The sequence below is a fragment of the Halictus rubicundus genome, chromosome 1, assembly GCF_050948215.1.
Source record: "Halictus rubicundus isolate RS-2024b chromosome 1, iyHalRubi1_principal, whole genome shotgun sequence".
NCBI lineage: Eukaryota > Metazoa > Arthropoda > Insecta > Hymenoptera > Halictidae > Halictus > Halictus rubicundus.
In genome coordinates, this window is record NC_135149.1 from 28,981,215 (window position 1) to 28,996,338 (window position 15,124).

At 39.1% G+C, this 15,124-nt stretch overlaps 1 protein-coding gene and 1 long non-coding RNA gene across 2 annotated transcripts in view; both read right to left on the reverse strand.

Annotated features, from left to right (window-relative positions):
• The window catches only part of LOC143360266 (uncharacterized), a 99,662-nt gene that overhangs the window by 24,145 nt on the left and 60,393 nt on the right, over window positions 1-15,124 (reverse strand). The window lies entirely within an intron of this gene.
• On the reverse strand, window positions 9,031-14,555 carry LOC143361319 (uncharacterized). Its single transcript, XR_013083438.1, has 3 exons — window positions 14,533-14,555; window positions 13,755-13,857; window positions 9,031-9,061 (listed from the first exon to the last, which is right to left on the reverse strand). It is a non-coding gene; the product is annotated as an uncharacterized LOC143361319 (long non-coding RNA).

Sequence of the window (15,124 nt, forward strand, 5' to 3'; positions counted from 1 at the left end):
TTAGAAATTTTTGTTTCACTGTGTTTAATACGTGTGACACACTGTTAAAAATTTTTACTCTTCTACCCTTAGTGTCAGACTTTTTTAATAATTTTAGTTTGATCACACATGGTCTGGAGCATTGCTTGTAATTTTTATTTTATTTTGTATAGTTTGATACACTGTCAGAAATTTTTACTTTACTACCCCTAGTGTCAGACGACTTTGACAATATTTTTATTTGACTACCCCTAGCATGAAGCATCTTTAGAATTTTTTACTTGATTACCACTGATGTAAAGCATTGTTATCAATTTTTATTTTACTATCTGTAGCCTGGAACATTGCTAGAAATTTTTATTCAACTACCCCTAGTGTCGGACAACTTTGATAATATTTTTATTTGACTACCCCTAATATGAAACTTCTTTAGAACCTTTTACTTGATTACCACTGATGTAAAGCATTGTTATCCATTTTTATTTTACTGTCTGTAGCCTGGAACATTGCTAGAAATTTTTATTCAACTACCCCTAGTGTCGGACAACTTTGATAATATTTTTATTTGACTACCCCTAATATGAAACTTCTTTAGAACCTTTTACTTGATTACCACTGATGTAAAGCATTGTTATCAATTTTTATCTTACAATCTCTAGCCTGGTACACCGTTAGAAATTTTTATTTTACTGAACATCCTAAGATCATACGAAAATTGCTGTTCATTAAATAGGAAAGTTTGTAAACACGAGGAATTATAATAAAATGGTCGGTTGTGAAAACCGAGCGAGCCCGTAACCCTCGATTAAAAGCCGCCTATAAAACGTTATATTTGCATAAAAATCCGCATCGCAGATAATGTATTCGATCCGGCAGCCACGCTCAAGGATTCATTATTCCGCGGGCCGATTAAGGCGGAAGGAACGGCGGCGCTCATTAATTATCGGCGCACGGCTTCGAACGATTTGAATCCCGAGCTCGTTTCACCGAGACACTATACAAAACGCAAGTATGTATCTCTATGATCCTGTTCCCCCGTCGATTCGGGGATTAAAATATGCGAGGAGGGGCGTCGTTAGGAGAGAAAAAGAGAGAGAGAGAGAGAGAGAGCGAGAGAGAGAGAAAGAGAGAAAGAGAGGAACTGGCCAACCATCCCCTTCGCATCGCTCATCAATCTTGTCATGTGAATCGAGCGCTCGTCTTCGAGCTAGTCATTTATTATCATCCCGCTTTTCATCCCCTGTTCGCGTATGTCCCTCGCAACCATACTCGGCTCTTGTGTATTTTATTTTTTCCTTCCCTCGATCTTCGTCCGTGAGACACCTTGCACCGACCAGATCTGCAACAGCTTCCGGTAACGATCTTCGATCTACCGTTGCTCGGACGATCCTTGATTCATCCTTACACTTCACCATTCACGCTTCGATTATTTCACGTTGGTGAAAGAATAATAGCAGAATTCTTTGCACCTCGAAAATAATTTTTGTGATCAATTTTATTACAATCTTATTATTTTTTATATTTTATTTTATTTGTTAGATAGATTTTGTATTCCTTAGACTTTTCATCATTTTATTCGTCTTTTACCAATAATTTCAATTAAGTAGAAGTAGTATTAGTAGTAGTAGTAGTAGTGGTAGTATTAAGTTGTAGTTCAGTCAATTTGATTAGGCTGATTACTTGATCTATTCGTCTTAAAGTTTCGCGAAGGCTTGATAAGCAGTTCGTTGTATTCGAGAAATTTCTATTGTATTCGTTATACTTTTCGTTACGGAGATCCATGCATTTATTTAATAGTATCATTACGTTATAGTCTAGTTAGTGCAGATAAATTGTTACCGTTAGCTTCCTTCCGATCTAACGCAGAAAATACTGCACATAATCCGGTGTGCATGAGATCATGAAATACAATATTTATCTATGACGATTATAAATCCATGTGATAAATGTGCAACCAACATATTCTCTTAATTAAACGCCGACTTCTTGTTAATTTAATGTATAGAATATTACTGACAGAGGCAATTTATTTTTCATTTTAATAGACCCTGTACGGATATCTCCAGATTCTATATAAATTGACGGTATTAACTTAACTAGTTCGTTTGCACAACAAAGGAATATAAGAGAAAACTCAATTATGAAACAAACAGCAGTAATTAAACGAAATAAACAGCAGTAATAAAATGAAATAAACAGAGACGAAGTAATGAAACTATAAACAATACGGTAGAGAATTATCGAAGGAAATGGCGATGTTTAATTTTTAGTAAAGTCTCCTTCGATTTTTCTGGAAGCCTCAGATATTGATTCCAAGGGTTCCATTTATTTAAAAATATATTGTGTGTCAGATACTGATTCTAAGGGTTCCATTTATTTAAAAAAATATTGTGTGTCAGATATTGATTCTAAGGGTCCTATTTATTTAAAAAAATATCGTGTGCCATAACGTTATGTGTCAGATATTGATTCTAAAGGTTCCATTTATTAAAACAAAATATTGCGTGCCATAATATTGTGTGTCAGATATTGATTTCGGGGTTCCATTTATTTAAAAAAATATCGTGTGCCATAACATTATGTGTCAGATATTGATTCTAAAGGTTCCATTTATTAAAACAAAATATTGCGTGCCATAATATTGTGTGTCAGATATTGATTTCGGGGTTCCATTTATCTAAAAAAATATTGTGTGCCATAATATTGTGTGTCAAATATTGATTCCAACGGTTCCATTTATTTAAAAAAATATCGTGTGCCATAACATTATGTGTCAGATATTGATTCTAAAGGTTCCATTTATTAAAACAAAATATTGCGTGCCATAATATTGTGTGTCAGATATTGATTTCGGGGTTCCATTTATCTAAAAAAATATTGTGTGCCATAATATGGTGTGTCAAATATTGATTCCAACGGTTCCATTTATTTAAAAAAATATTGTGTTCCATAATATTGTGTGTCAGATATAAATTCTAAGGGTTCCATTTATTTAAAAGCATATTGTGTGTCAGATATTGATTCGAAGGGCTCCATTTATTTGAAAAAATATTGTGCGCGAAGTGGAACACATCGATGCGCTGCAGGCACAGCGGAGAAAACAATTTCACCTAAAAATAGTTGTTAGCGACATGCAAATCCGCACAATACTTCTGTTTCCCCATTGATCCGTCCGGTGAAATGTTTTCCGACTGGAAAATTCTCCGATAAACACCGTCGGATTGTTCGTGCCGTGACAAAGGCCATTGTTGCACAGCTTCGACAACGACGTCGAAGAGGAACAATCGGGAATGACAATCGCCAGGGAGAAGAAGTCTTGGTAAACCTATCCTCTCGTCGAACCAGGCTAACGATATTAAAACCATTCTTCCGAGTGAACGTTCCTCGAACCGCGTCGCAGTTGCCATTTTGTTGAACTTGATACACGAGTAAAACTTCCCTTACACGATCGAAGCAATCCGAAAAAATTAAAATCCTAGTGAACTCAAGTTGGGCCTATGTAATTACAGACATTTGAAGTAGTGTCACAAATTTTTGCAAGACATTTTATATAAAAATCTGGGAGTTATTGATACATACACAGGTCACCTGATTCGACATGTTATTGAACACGATAGGAGTTATATATTTATTAATAACTCCTACAATTGTTAATAGAATGTCTTAGAAAAATTCGTGATATTGCGCGAAGTATGTGCAAATACGGGTAAAAAATTTCAGCTCAGTGGGTTCAATAGTTTTTTCGAAATTAATTCCCAAACCGCGTCTAGACCATCCGACGAATAAGCATACCTGCTACTAGCTTCTACGGTTTCTAAAAAAATGTCATATAAATTTGTGTTAATGTCTGTTAATAGAATGTTTTAGAAAAATTCATGCTATTACATCAAGTATGTGCAAATACGGGTAAAAAATTTCAGCTCAGTGGGTTCAATAGTTTTTTCGAAATTAATTCCCAAACATCGTCTAGACCATCCGAAGAAAAAGCATACTCGAACTTCTACAATTTAAAAAAAAATGTCCTACAAATTTGTGTTAATGTCTCAAAGTTAAACTTAAATAAAATGTCAAATAAAACCAAAATTTCTGCAATAAAATTTCAGTACACATGCTTCAATGTTGAGTTAGCAATGTTCGCAAAATAAATATCTCACGTTCAGTGCAGTTTGCGTCATTCTAAATTTTTCAATAAATCAGCCAGCAGTTTGGGCGTTTGAAAGACGATCCAGAGTTCATCGGAAGGCGCCGATCGATAGCGCCAGATCGATCCGAGACATTTAATTTCGCCGAGCGCTCGGGTACGCTCGCGTTTACGCGGAAATCTGCTTGATTTCCGGCGAGGCGTTCCGGCTGAGACGCGATTAATCGCCGTTATCTATTTATACACTGTGGATTTTTATCCGAACCGGGGAAAAGCAGGGCCGTGAATAGACGGTGACTCACGGAAAACATTCGGTCTTCACCCTTCTGCTCGTAGAACGTGTCGGGGATTCGGAAACGAAGAAAATGACGTGGCGGCGAACGAGCAAGATGACGCGCGAACAAAGGGGGAGAGGGAAACCCGATGGAAACCGGAGAAAGAAGCCCATCGATTCGTCCAATACTTTCTCCGGGCAAATTTTCCAGCCTGCAGACGCTAGGAAAAAAACCCGAAGAACTGCAACCCTAAGTTCAACAGGCACGTAATGGATCGAGACTCGATGACTCGTCGGAAGAATTAGCGGAGGACAACTTGCCGGGGGATCGTTTAGCATTTAGAAGCTGCTGTAGCAACGGTCGTTCGAACAAATAGGTGAACGATAGCTGGGATGATCGACGAGGCTCGATCACAAAGGACAAGTCTCCCCGGAAGGGCGACAAAGGACACGCAGCAGGACAATGCCACTGTTTACCCAGGAAATTATCAAGATCCGAAAGGGACCAGCGCAGGAGTCCTGTTCGATCGCCATTAGACGACTGCTCCGATCCTGCCGGAACGTTTTTTCCCGGCTTCCTTGGTCCTCGAGGACCTCTCGTGGCGAGGCCGAGGTCCGTTGCTCGATCGATATCGGTGGGAGATTTTTGTTTCTCTTCAGGGGAGGTTTTCAGCGGGTTCGGTACTCGGGAATTAATTTTGGGAAAATTGTTGGACTTAACAACTTCAAATTTTACGTTCATACATATCTGAAACAATAGAAAGCATCGAGCAAATTTTTAATTATCAATAGACTGCGGATCTTTATGCAAAATAAAAAGTGTTTGCATCCATTGCGAAATAAAAATTCATTTCTTCCTTTAACACGTTCGTCGCCGCGTATATGTGGGTGACGGAATTATTTGTGCAGGTTTTTAAATGAATTTTTACGTTGATATATTCATTGTACTAAACTTGATTAGGATCTGTAACATGCAAGAAAGTTGGAGGATTACTCGGTACCATACATTTAATTTTTTGCAATTTTTATTTCATTAAATAACTTACTTTGATTTTATGGAATTTTTGGGGTTTCTAGTTGGGCGTTCAAAGTGTTAATTACTTTATTAAATTGAGACCAATACGCTGACATCCTTAAATCTTTCTAACATGTCAACTGCTTTAAATTGTGGTTACCCGTTTTTGTCATAAATGCATAAAATCCGCAGTCTAGTTATCAATAAGCACGCAGGTCACCTAATTAGACAGCCTTTTCGAGACACGATTTGGACGAAATTGGAGAATTAATTACAAAAAATGGATCGAACCCACTGAGCTGAAATTTTTTAACCGTATTTGCACATACTTGATGTAATAGCATGAATTTCTCTAAGACATTCTATTAGCAGACATTAGCACAAAATGACATTTTTGTAAAAATCGTAGAAGTTAGTAACAGGTATGCTTTTTCGTCAGATGATCTAGGCGATATTTCGGAATTAATTTCGATAGAACGATTGAACCCACTGAGTTGAAATTTTTTACCTGTATTTGCACATACTTGATGTAATAGCACGAATTTTTCTAAGACATTCTATTAACAGACATTAACACAAATTTATATGACATTTTTTTAGAAATCGTAGAAGTTAGTAACAGGTATGCTTCTTCTTTCTTAATTTTGGAATTAATTTCGATAGAACGATTGAACCCACTGAGCTGAAACTTTTTACCTGTATTTGCACATACTCCGCGTAATAGCATGAATTTTTCTAAGACATTCTATAAACAATTGTAGGAGTTATTAATAAATATATAAATCCCATCGCGATAAGTAACATGTCGAATCGGGTGACCTGTGTACGTATTAATAACGGTCATAATTTTTCCCGGAACGTCTCACAAAAATTTGTGCTATTAGATAGAGCACGTATAAACAAACATACAAAATTTCAATCCATTGGCCCCAATCGTTTTCCTGAAATTAATTCCGAAATACTGTCGGTCTTCGAAGACTTTCACACCAAAGATCTATGACCGAAACGAATAAAGAACGAAGGCTTTCCCACGATGCTAATCGCGACACGAGCGTTCCCGGTTCGTTAACGGATAAATTTCGCGTGCAATTAACCAAGTTTCCCGGCGGACACTCTCCGGGCGACGGAGGAGAATCGTGGGAGGGGCGGGGGAGGGGGTGGTTGATCGCGAGGAAACACGTGTCGTTGTTCCATGAATGCTTCCTCTGTCTTCTGCTCCCGCGCTTCGCGCCTTCCTTCGCCCGCCTCGTCGTCTTCCTTTTCTGCTATCTGCTCTCTTCCGAACGCCCACGGACACACGGATAAAGTCCCGAACAAAGTGCGTCCGAGGAAAAAAGCGGGGCCCGAGATCAAAGGACGCGGGAGCTGAAGCCGAGCGGAGCCGGGAGGATTCGAGAGACCGTGTTCCGGGAGCGCGATAATTGCGTTACTGTTGCGTTACGATGATACCGAGGCGAACAGGCCGCGTCTCTGTCGGAACGGTATCGGGAACGGCCGCTCCGAAAGCTTTCCGCAATCGTTCCGCAAGCGCCATTTCATTTCCGCCACTTCGGAACCCTTTACCCGCGTTTCCAAAATTTCAAAGCCCACGGGATTCTAGAATTCCCCGATAGACCGTGTTTCTTTGTTGTCGTCGCTTCTGGCTCGCGGACGTTTTTAACCCTTTGCACTCGGCGCTATTTTAATTCTAAAACGAAATTTTTCTTCCGTCTTAGAATATTTTATTCATTTTAGAATATTTTATTTAGTTTTTGTTCGTACGAAACTGATCCGGTTTCCACATATGATACTTAAATGTTTAGTGATCTATTGAATACAAATTTTGTAGTGTAATAAATATTTTCTAATATTTTTCGTAACTTCTTTGAAGTAATGCCACAACAATTTTCAGTGGCGCTTCAGAGTCACCACTCGAGTGCAAAGGGTTAAAACAGTGGATAGATTGTGCTCACAAACGTTGCTTGGCTGATCGTTTGCTTCAGAAAACTTTAGAAGAAATAATAATAATATTCTTCTAAATAATAGAAGACGTGTATATTTATTGGGAAATTTTTTCACATGAAATTATATAGGAAAAAGTCGAGAAAAATAAGGGTTCAGGAATAAATATTTTTTGAACGTTTAAAATGCAGCTGTCCTCTTAATATTTTTCATATACACAGTAGAAAGGCCACTCTTCAACACTGCGCACTCAGATTTAGGCCAACTCTTGCCCATCGAAAAACATAATTAAGCAAACTACACCAATTTCACCTGAGTCAGCCTCACTTCCCAGTTTCCAACATTCTGTCGAAAAATTCTACTACCCGACAGCAATACAGTGTTGTCTCGATATATGTCGCCGAAGCCTGGACGATAACCGTCGCGGGATTATCCCCACTGAGCTCGAGAGTCCTCGGACGCCGAGTGTAAACACAACACGGTTACGTCTCCTGGACGATACAAGACGCTGAGAAGACCCGTGTTGGTGACATATATCGAGAATTCCCTGCGCTTGCCGACAGTTATGAGAATCTGATGGATTTTCAGCGAGGTAGAAAATTCGTTTTTAATTCGCGAGGTGAATCGAGACCGGCGCAGAGGAGTATGCGAGTGTTTGTTATTGTTTCTCGAGCGAAAGGCGGAGGGTGCTTTCGAACAAGGAGCCATCTTGCGGCGAGACGACATCTGTCAAACGTTCCTACGCTTTTTCCCTCCTCTCTCCGGGTTCCGATTCAACTTTCCCCGAGTGCACTCGTCGCCGGCTCGAGTCGAGAGGGCTTTTCTTTTCCTCGCGATCGATCGTGTGACCGAACCGATTCCCTCTTTTTTTTTCTCTCTCCTCTCTGGTCTTCTTGTTCTTCTCCTCAAGCTTCGCAGTTTCTCTCTCTCTCTCTCTCTCTGGTTCTACATGCTCTTTAGCTGTCTTGCTCCGACTGGTGTGGCTGTCGCGCACAATTCGAGTGCATTATGCCGGCGAAACAATGGCACAAAGGTCCTGCCGTGCTCACGTGCGGCGAACGAGTGGCCCGCCAGCAACAGCTGCCAACAGCGGAATTTTGCTAGAAATTTTACTGTATCTGAGAAATCGTCGAAACACTGGACATCTGGCGGGCTGGCTTTGTTTAAGGGCTGCTCTGACCCCGCAGGGGTCGGCTAATTATTTCCACTAATTTCTACTCGCTGTGCTGCCCCCGTTCCGTTGACTGTATTTTCGGCGGGGATCGATTAGGCTTCGATATAAATATTTTTAAGAAGCCATGTGAATCTTATGAAACGGTAACACGTTGACGGACATGTCTGCCATATGTGGGTGACGGAATTATTTGTCCAGCTTTCAAGACGAATTTTCATCGTATCGATTAGGATCTGTAAAATGCAAGAAAGTTGGAGGACTATTATTCAGTATCATACATTTAATTTTTTCCATTTTTATTTCATGAAATAACTTAGTTTGATTTTATGGAATTTTTTAGGTTTCCAGTTTGGCAGTCAAAGTGTTGACACGTTAACTGGCACGTCAGCCACGTGTGACTGACAGTGATTTTTTACTAGGTTTGGAAATTCGTTTTTATTGTCACATATCCAGGTGAACCGAATTTTATTAAGATCTTTAGAATTCGAAAGGGTTAAGACAGCATCCCCTGTAATACGTTTTAACTCTGAAACACCACTAGAAATTGTTGTGGCATTATTTCAAGGAAATTATAAGAAGTATTACAAAATATTTGTTACATTACAAAATTTGTATTTAATAGATCACTAAACATTTAAATATTATATGTGGAAATCGGATCAGTTTCGTGTGAATAAAATGAAAATATTCTGAGACGGAAGAAAAATTTAGTTTTAGAATGAAAATACCGCCGACTGCAAAGCGTTAAATGTCTAGTTTCGGATTCATTAATTAAATTACACTGATTTTGTAAGAATCGATGATATTGATTTATGTCATTTAACGTGTTAGATGGAGGATTTAGGTAGTCCTCGATCATCTCATTGTGTTCAATATTGGAAAACAAGGAGAATAACAATTTCCCAGTAGTGTACAAATTTCTGCTAAATTAATTGAAAGATTTATTGCACGCTTACAGTTCAATTGGGAAGGCTTGCTTTGAAGCTTGTCATTGGTTACAGGAAACTGAATATCTACGAGCCAAAACAATTTGATTAAGGGGTGGTTTTTGACAGAATTGTTTCAGGTCGTTTCCGCTTCTACGTTCTATTTAAAGGCAACTGGAGACAGAAAAGCAAAATGGAACCTGTGAATTTATCTCGTGTAGAAAGAGAAAAATAAATAGTAACTCTGAAAGTCCTAGGGGAGGATTTTTTAAACACACATGTCAGATGTGTTGACACGAAAAACATTTTTCTACCACCATATGCTCCAAGGAACATCTTGTACGTACATTTCTGTGCTTCAAAATTACTGCCATTCTTAATCATCTTAATAAGTCACATATAATGAGACAGTATTTTTTAAATTCTTCTAATATATACTATTGTGTGCTGTATTTACACACTTTTATTTGCAGTTTAGTAATCATACATCAAAATAAAATTCATGTACAACTTACAGGAGTGTTTCACTTGCTCAAAAGTGGCTTCTGCAAAATGGCTATAAACTCAGTTACTGTTCAGATTGTCCAAAAATAATGAAATAATAGTTTACACTATCATTCTAAATTCATTACCCCAAAATGTCTACAAATTCAGTTACTGTTCAGATTGTTCAAAAATAATGAAATAATAGTGTGTACTATTTTTCTAAATTCTTGACCCCAAAATGTCTACAAATTCAGGCACTGCTCAGATTATCAAAAAATACTAAAATAACAGATTACACTATCTTTCTAAATTCATTACCCCCAGTACTGTGCACGTTTAGACCTCGCAAGAATTAAATAGGGGAAATTGATAGAGGGTTGCAGGAGGGTTGGAACAAAAACCAACCAAAAATATCAATAAACTACACAGTTCACACCCGCAAAAAATAATTATGCAACGCACAGCTTACCTCACATTTCCAAATTCATTACCCCCAGTGCTGTACACGTTTAGACCTCGCATGGACTTAATAGAGAAAATTCCAAGAGGGTTGTAGAGGGTTGAAACACAAACCAATATCCTACACAGTTCACACCGTCGGAAAATAATTATGCAACACACAGTTTACCCCACATTTCCAAATTCATTACCCCCGGTGCTGTACACGTTTACACCTCGCATCAATTAAATAGAGAAAATTCAAAGAGGGTTGTAGGGGGTTGAAACACAAACCAATATCCTACACAGTTCACACCGTCGAAAAATAATTATGCAAAACACAGTTTACCCAACATTTCCAAATTCATTAGCCCCGTGCACACGAAAGAACCCCGTATGAATTTCATTCGAGAGGGATGAACGAGGGTAGTAACCTCAAAAAAAAAACACCGTCATGGCCGCGTTAAAATTCCTCGCGTCCCATCCAGAAAATGTGCAAATTTTCTGCCCAAGATTCTCTTGGTTCTTCATGGTTCGCGACGTCACACCCCGACCACCATCTGTCCAACGTCATCGCGCCGAGTCACTCGTCATTAACCACCGGCGGCAACGTGCAGCAGGCTGCAATCACGCAGCGTTGCGAATCTTTTGTCAGCCAGTTGACAAGCCGGCGGAATAAGAACGATCCGTTTCTGTTCGAACGATTCACGTTGCGGCCATCCCGGCGACGCAACAGTTTTTATCAAAGACGTTGTTCAGCAGGCTGTTCGCATAGGTTCGCATAGGTAGACGTCGACGCCATGATGGAAGCCATGGGGGTGTGCAGCATGCGGGCAGAACACGGTAACGCGAAACCTTTCAACGACACCCGTCGATTTTTCCCTCCCAGACGGGGCTCGCCTTTCATTTCGACGATCCTCGACGATCGATCAACGATCCCGCCGTCGATCCATTAGCGAAGAGGGTAGCATAGTGCTCCGAACCTGGCTAGACAACATTTAATGCTGTGCTTCTGTAACGGAATACTTGAGAGAAACGTGTATCCTCTGTCTGGACTGCAAATAAATCGGCAAAGAATTTTATTTCAAAAATTCAATTTTGAAACAATTAATCATCCCTTGTTCAATTTAATGTGCGCTGTCATTTAAACATGTGCGAGTCCCGCCGAATTTTCTTCCGTCAGTATTTTTTGAATTGTTAGTTTTCAGTGAACACAGAGCTCATGCTAACTAACAACGTGACAGATGCCCATAATTAATTTTTAGTAACATAATCCTTTGGAAAAAAAAAACGTGTACAGTTTTCCGCGACGATTCCTATTGCAATTCATTCTCTAAATTTGTTCCTTATCTTTTTGTACTAATGTCAATTTTAGTGTCATTCATATTGAGTACCCATAATTAATTTTAACCTTGGACAACTCTCCAAGGCCACTCTCCAGGCTCTCATACATGCCAGTAACAGCGTCAAATAAAATCACGAATAAATTTGAAGCACACAAAATAGAAAAAATTATGTTGAATACCGACTTTATTCATTTTTTTTTTTCTTTATGGAAGTAATTTGATGAAGAACATTGACTGCAGTTATGCAGGACCTTGGTCCTCTAAAAAGGCGATGAGAATGTGAACTTGCTTGTTGAAACGCGACGTTTCGGGATTGCGCAACCGGAGGCGTTATTCGGCGCTAATTAAGGAAGCGCCGGTTATTGTTCACCTCGATGAGAACGCTAATGATCGCGCAACCAACAGGTACCCTTGGATTACTGTTACAATGCCGAGGATGCGCAATGTGGCTCGATGATTCGGCACGTTGTTGCCCTGCTCGGGCAACGCAGGTAATTGTGGGAATCGGTTTCGCAGAGATACTTCCGGAATCGGCAGATCCTTAATTAATCGCCATTACCAGCGTTCCGAGTTAATCAAAGGTATCGAGCCGGAGGAGGCCGTGCGTCTGATGTGACTCACGCGTTCGTGGTGGATTTTATTCTGAAGGGACTGCCATTTTGGTGAAGTGTGCGAGAATTATTCTTCTTGGTCGCTATTAAATTACTGTCATTTAATTTGTATTTTTTTTTTAATTATTTCTTGATCGGTGTGTAATTTTTTATTTTTTCTCGATCGAATTTTTGAAGCGTAGTATTTCTAGATGGGTGGAATGTGTGATCTTTTATTTTTTCCTGATAGAATTTTTGAAGAGTAGTATTTCTTGATCGGTGGAATGTGTGATTTTTTATTTTTTACTGATCGAATTTTTGAAGCGTAGTATTCCTTGATCGGTGGAATGTGTGATTTTTTATTTTTTACTGATCGAATTTTTGAAGAGTAGTATTTCTTGATCGGTGGTATGTGTGATTTTTTATTTTTTACTGATCGAATTTTTGAAGCGTAGTATTTCTTGATCGGTGGAATGTGTGATCTTTTATTTTTTCCTGATAGAATTTTTGAAGAGTAGTATTCCTTGATCGGTGGAATGTGTGATTTTTTATTTTTTACTGATCGAATTTTTGAAGAGTAGTATTTCTTGATCGGTAGAATGTGTGATTTTTTTCCTGATGGAATTTTTGAAGAGTAGTATTTCTTGATCGGTGGAATGTGTGATTTTTTATTTTTTCCTGATCGAATTTTTGAAGAGTAGTATTTCTTGATCGGTAGAATGTGTGATTTTTTTTTCCTGATGGAATTTTTGAAGAGTAGTATTTCTTGATCGATGGAATGTGATTTTTTATTTTTTGTTGATCGAATTTTTGAAGAGTAGTATTTCTTGATCGGTGGAATGTGTGATTTTTTATTTTTTACTGATCGAATTTTTGAAGAGTAGTATTTCTTGATCGATGGAATGTGATTTTTTATTTTTTGTTGATCGAATTTTTGAAGAGTAGTATTTCTTGATCGGTGGAATGTGTGATTTTTTATTTTTTACTGATCGAATTTTTGAAGAGTAGTATTTCTTGATCGATGGAATGTGATTTTTTATTTTTTGTTGATCGAATTTTTGAAGAGTAGTATTTTATATTAATACCGAAGGTATACGAGACAGTAAATCAATTTTTCCAAGAGTTTTATTGTAACAGAAGTCCCCCGTTTTTCCAAGGTTGAAACTCAATTTTTAATGCACCGAAATTTAATTGCCGGTCACTTTCGAAAAATCGAGCAGATGCTCATTGTCCGAATGAATGGGAAAGAAAGTAAAAAATACCAAACCAGCAGTAGACCATAAAATCCCAGAAAAGCAGAGCAGTTTATTGAAACAGGAACTGAAAGGTGAAAATTGATCGTAACGACTTTTCTTTTTTACTTTCCCTCGTTTCGTAGATCCTAAAATCTCTAATGTTGCTCATATATGTCTGAATTAACAATCAAAATATTAAATTTCATTACCTTTCTAGCTTTATAGTTTTCCTCGTGGCTTCCCTGAACAATAATAAATGTATAAAATCTTTAGTACCCTTTCTACAGGAACTCCTCTTCCAGCGCAATTTTTCTATAAAAATATAATATAAACGGTAATTAAAAAAAATGCGTTAATGCAGTTCGAGAGTGAATCGACGCAATACAGAAGTATGGTTCCGTATGGTTCGCATGATTCCGTTTCCTATTCGCCTGGCAATAAAATGCTCAACTGTTCTACTTTCAGCTACAATTACAAATACAGTGTCTAAACTATATTCAACGGGAACTAGATTATCTAGTATTTCTTACACAAAACCTGTATCACAAAAATTAATAAAAAAAATTCTTTTATACAGTCTAAAAGTGCATCTACACGTCGCGAAAGGTTTCAAGCTGTTATGTTACCCATTCGCATAGCAATAAAATCCTAAACATTGCCCAATTCTCACCTACGATCACAGGGAGTGATTCAGTAACATCCCCCGGGGAGGTGATCTCTCAGTGAATTTTTTTATACAAAAACCGCACCACAAGAACGAAGACAAAAAATATTTATTCACAGCTTGAAAGTGAATCTATACGAGGCAAAAATTTCCAGACAGCCTCGTGTTCGCTTGCCAATAAAATCCCCAAACCTCGTCTTTATTTTTCAACAATTCCGCCGTGTTCGCCAGCGATAGTATCGATCGCCGCGCGGGACAATTAACCGCGGGAACAGTGGACCGAAATCATTGTCACGGTGTTTCCAGCAACAAAATTACAGTACCTATAGTGTCCGGGGCCGCAATTAAATCTGCTCTCTCTCTCTCTCTCTCTCTCTCTCTCTCCCTGCGTGGAAACCGAATTTGATCCCCGTGGCAAAGCGGTGTCGCCTGCGTCGCGTCGCCGGGCGACGGTTGCTCTAATGATCGCGGTAATAGCCTCTAAACTGGCGATACGTATGCAGAGAGAGACAGAGAGAGAGAGGTGGAACGGTGCGAAAGTCAGTTAATTTTAACCCCGCTGCGAGGCTGCAGCGGGCCGCTGTTTGTATGGAAATTTACCGGTCGGAAAATGACCGTGTCGAAAGCCTCGTCGAAACCGGGGCTTCCTCCATTGGCCTCTGTGCAAGCCTTTTGCTCTCTTCCCAGCAATTTACTCGGCGAATTATTGGCACCGGCGATTCCGCGTCGAACTGTTCTCGAAGAGGGTCTGTCTCTTTCTCTCTGTCTCCCGCTCTCCTAACCGTCCCGGTGATTTTTGTCGGTGCACCGAGCCCCATTGTCTACCACGACCCGCTCCGGACGCGAGCAACAATTTTATAGAGCGGGTTGGACCTTGTTGAAATATCCCGCCACCCCTTGGCGCGACAACTATGC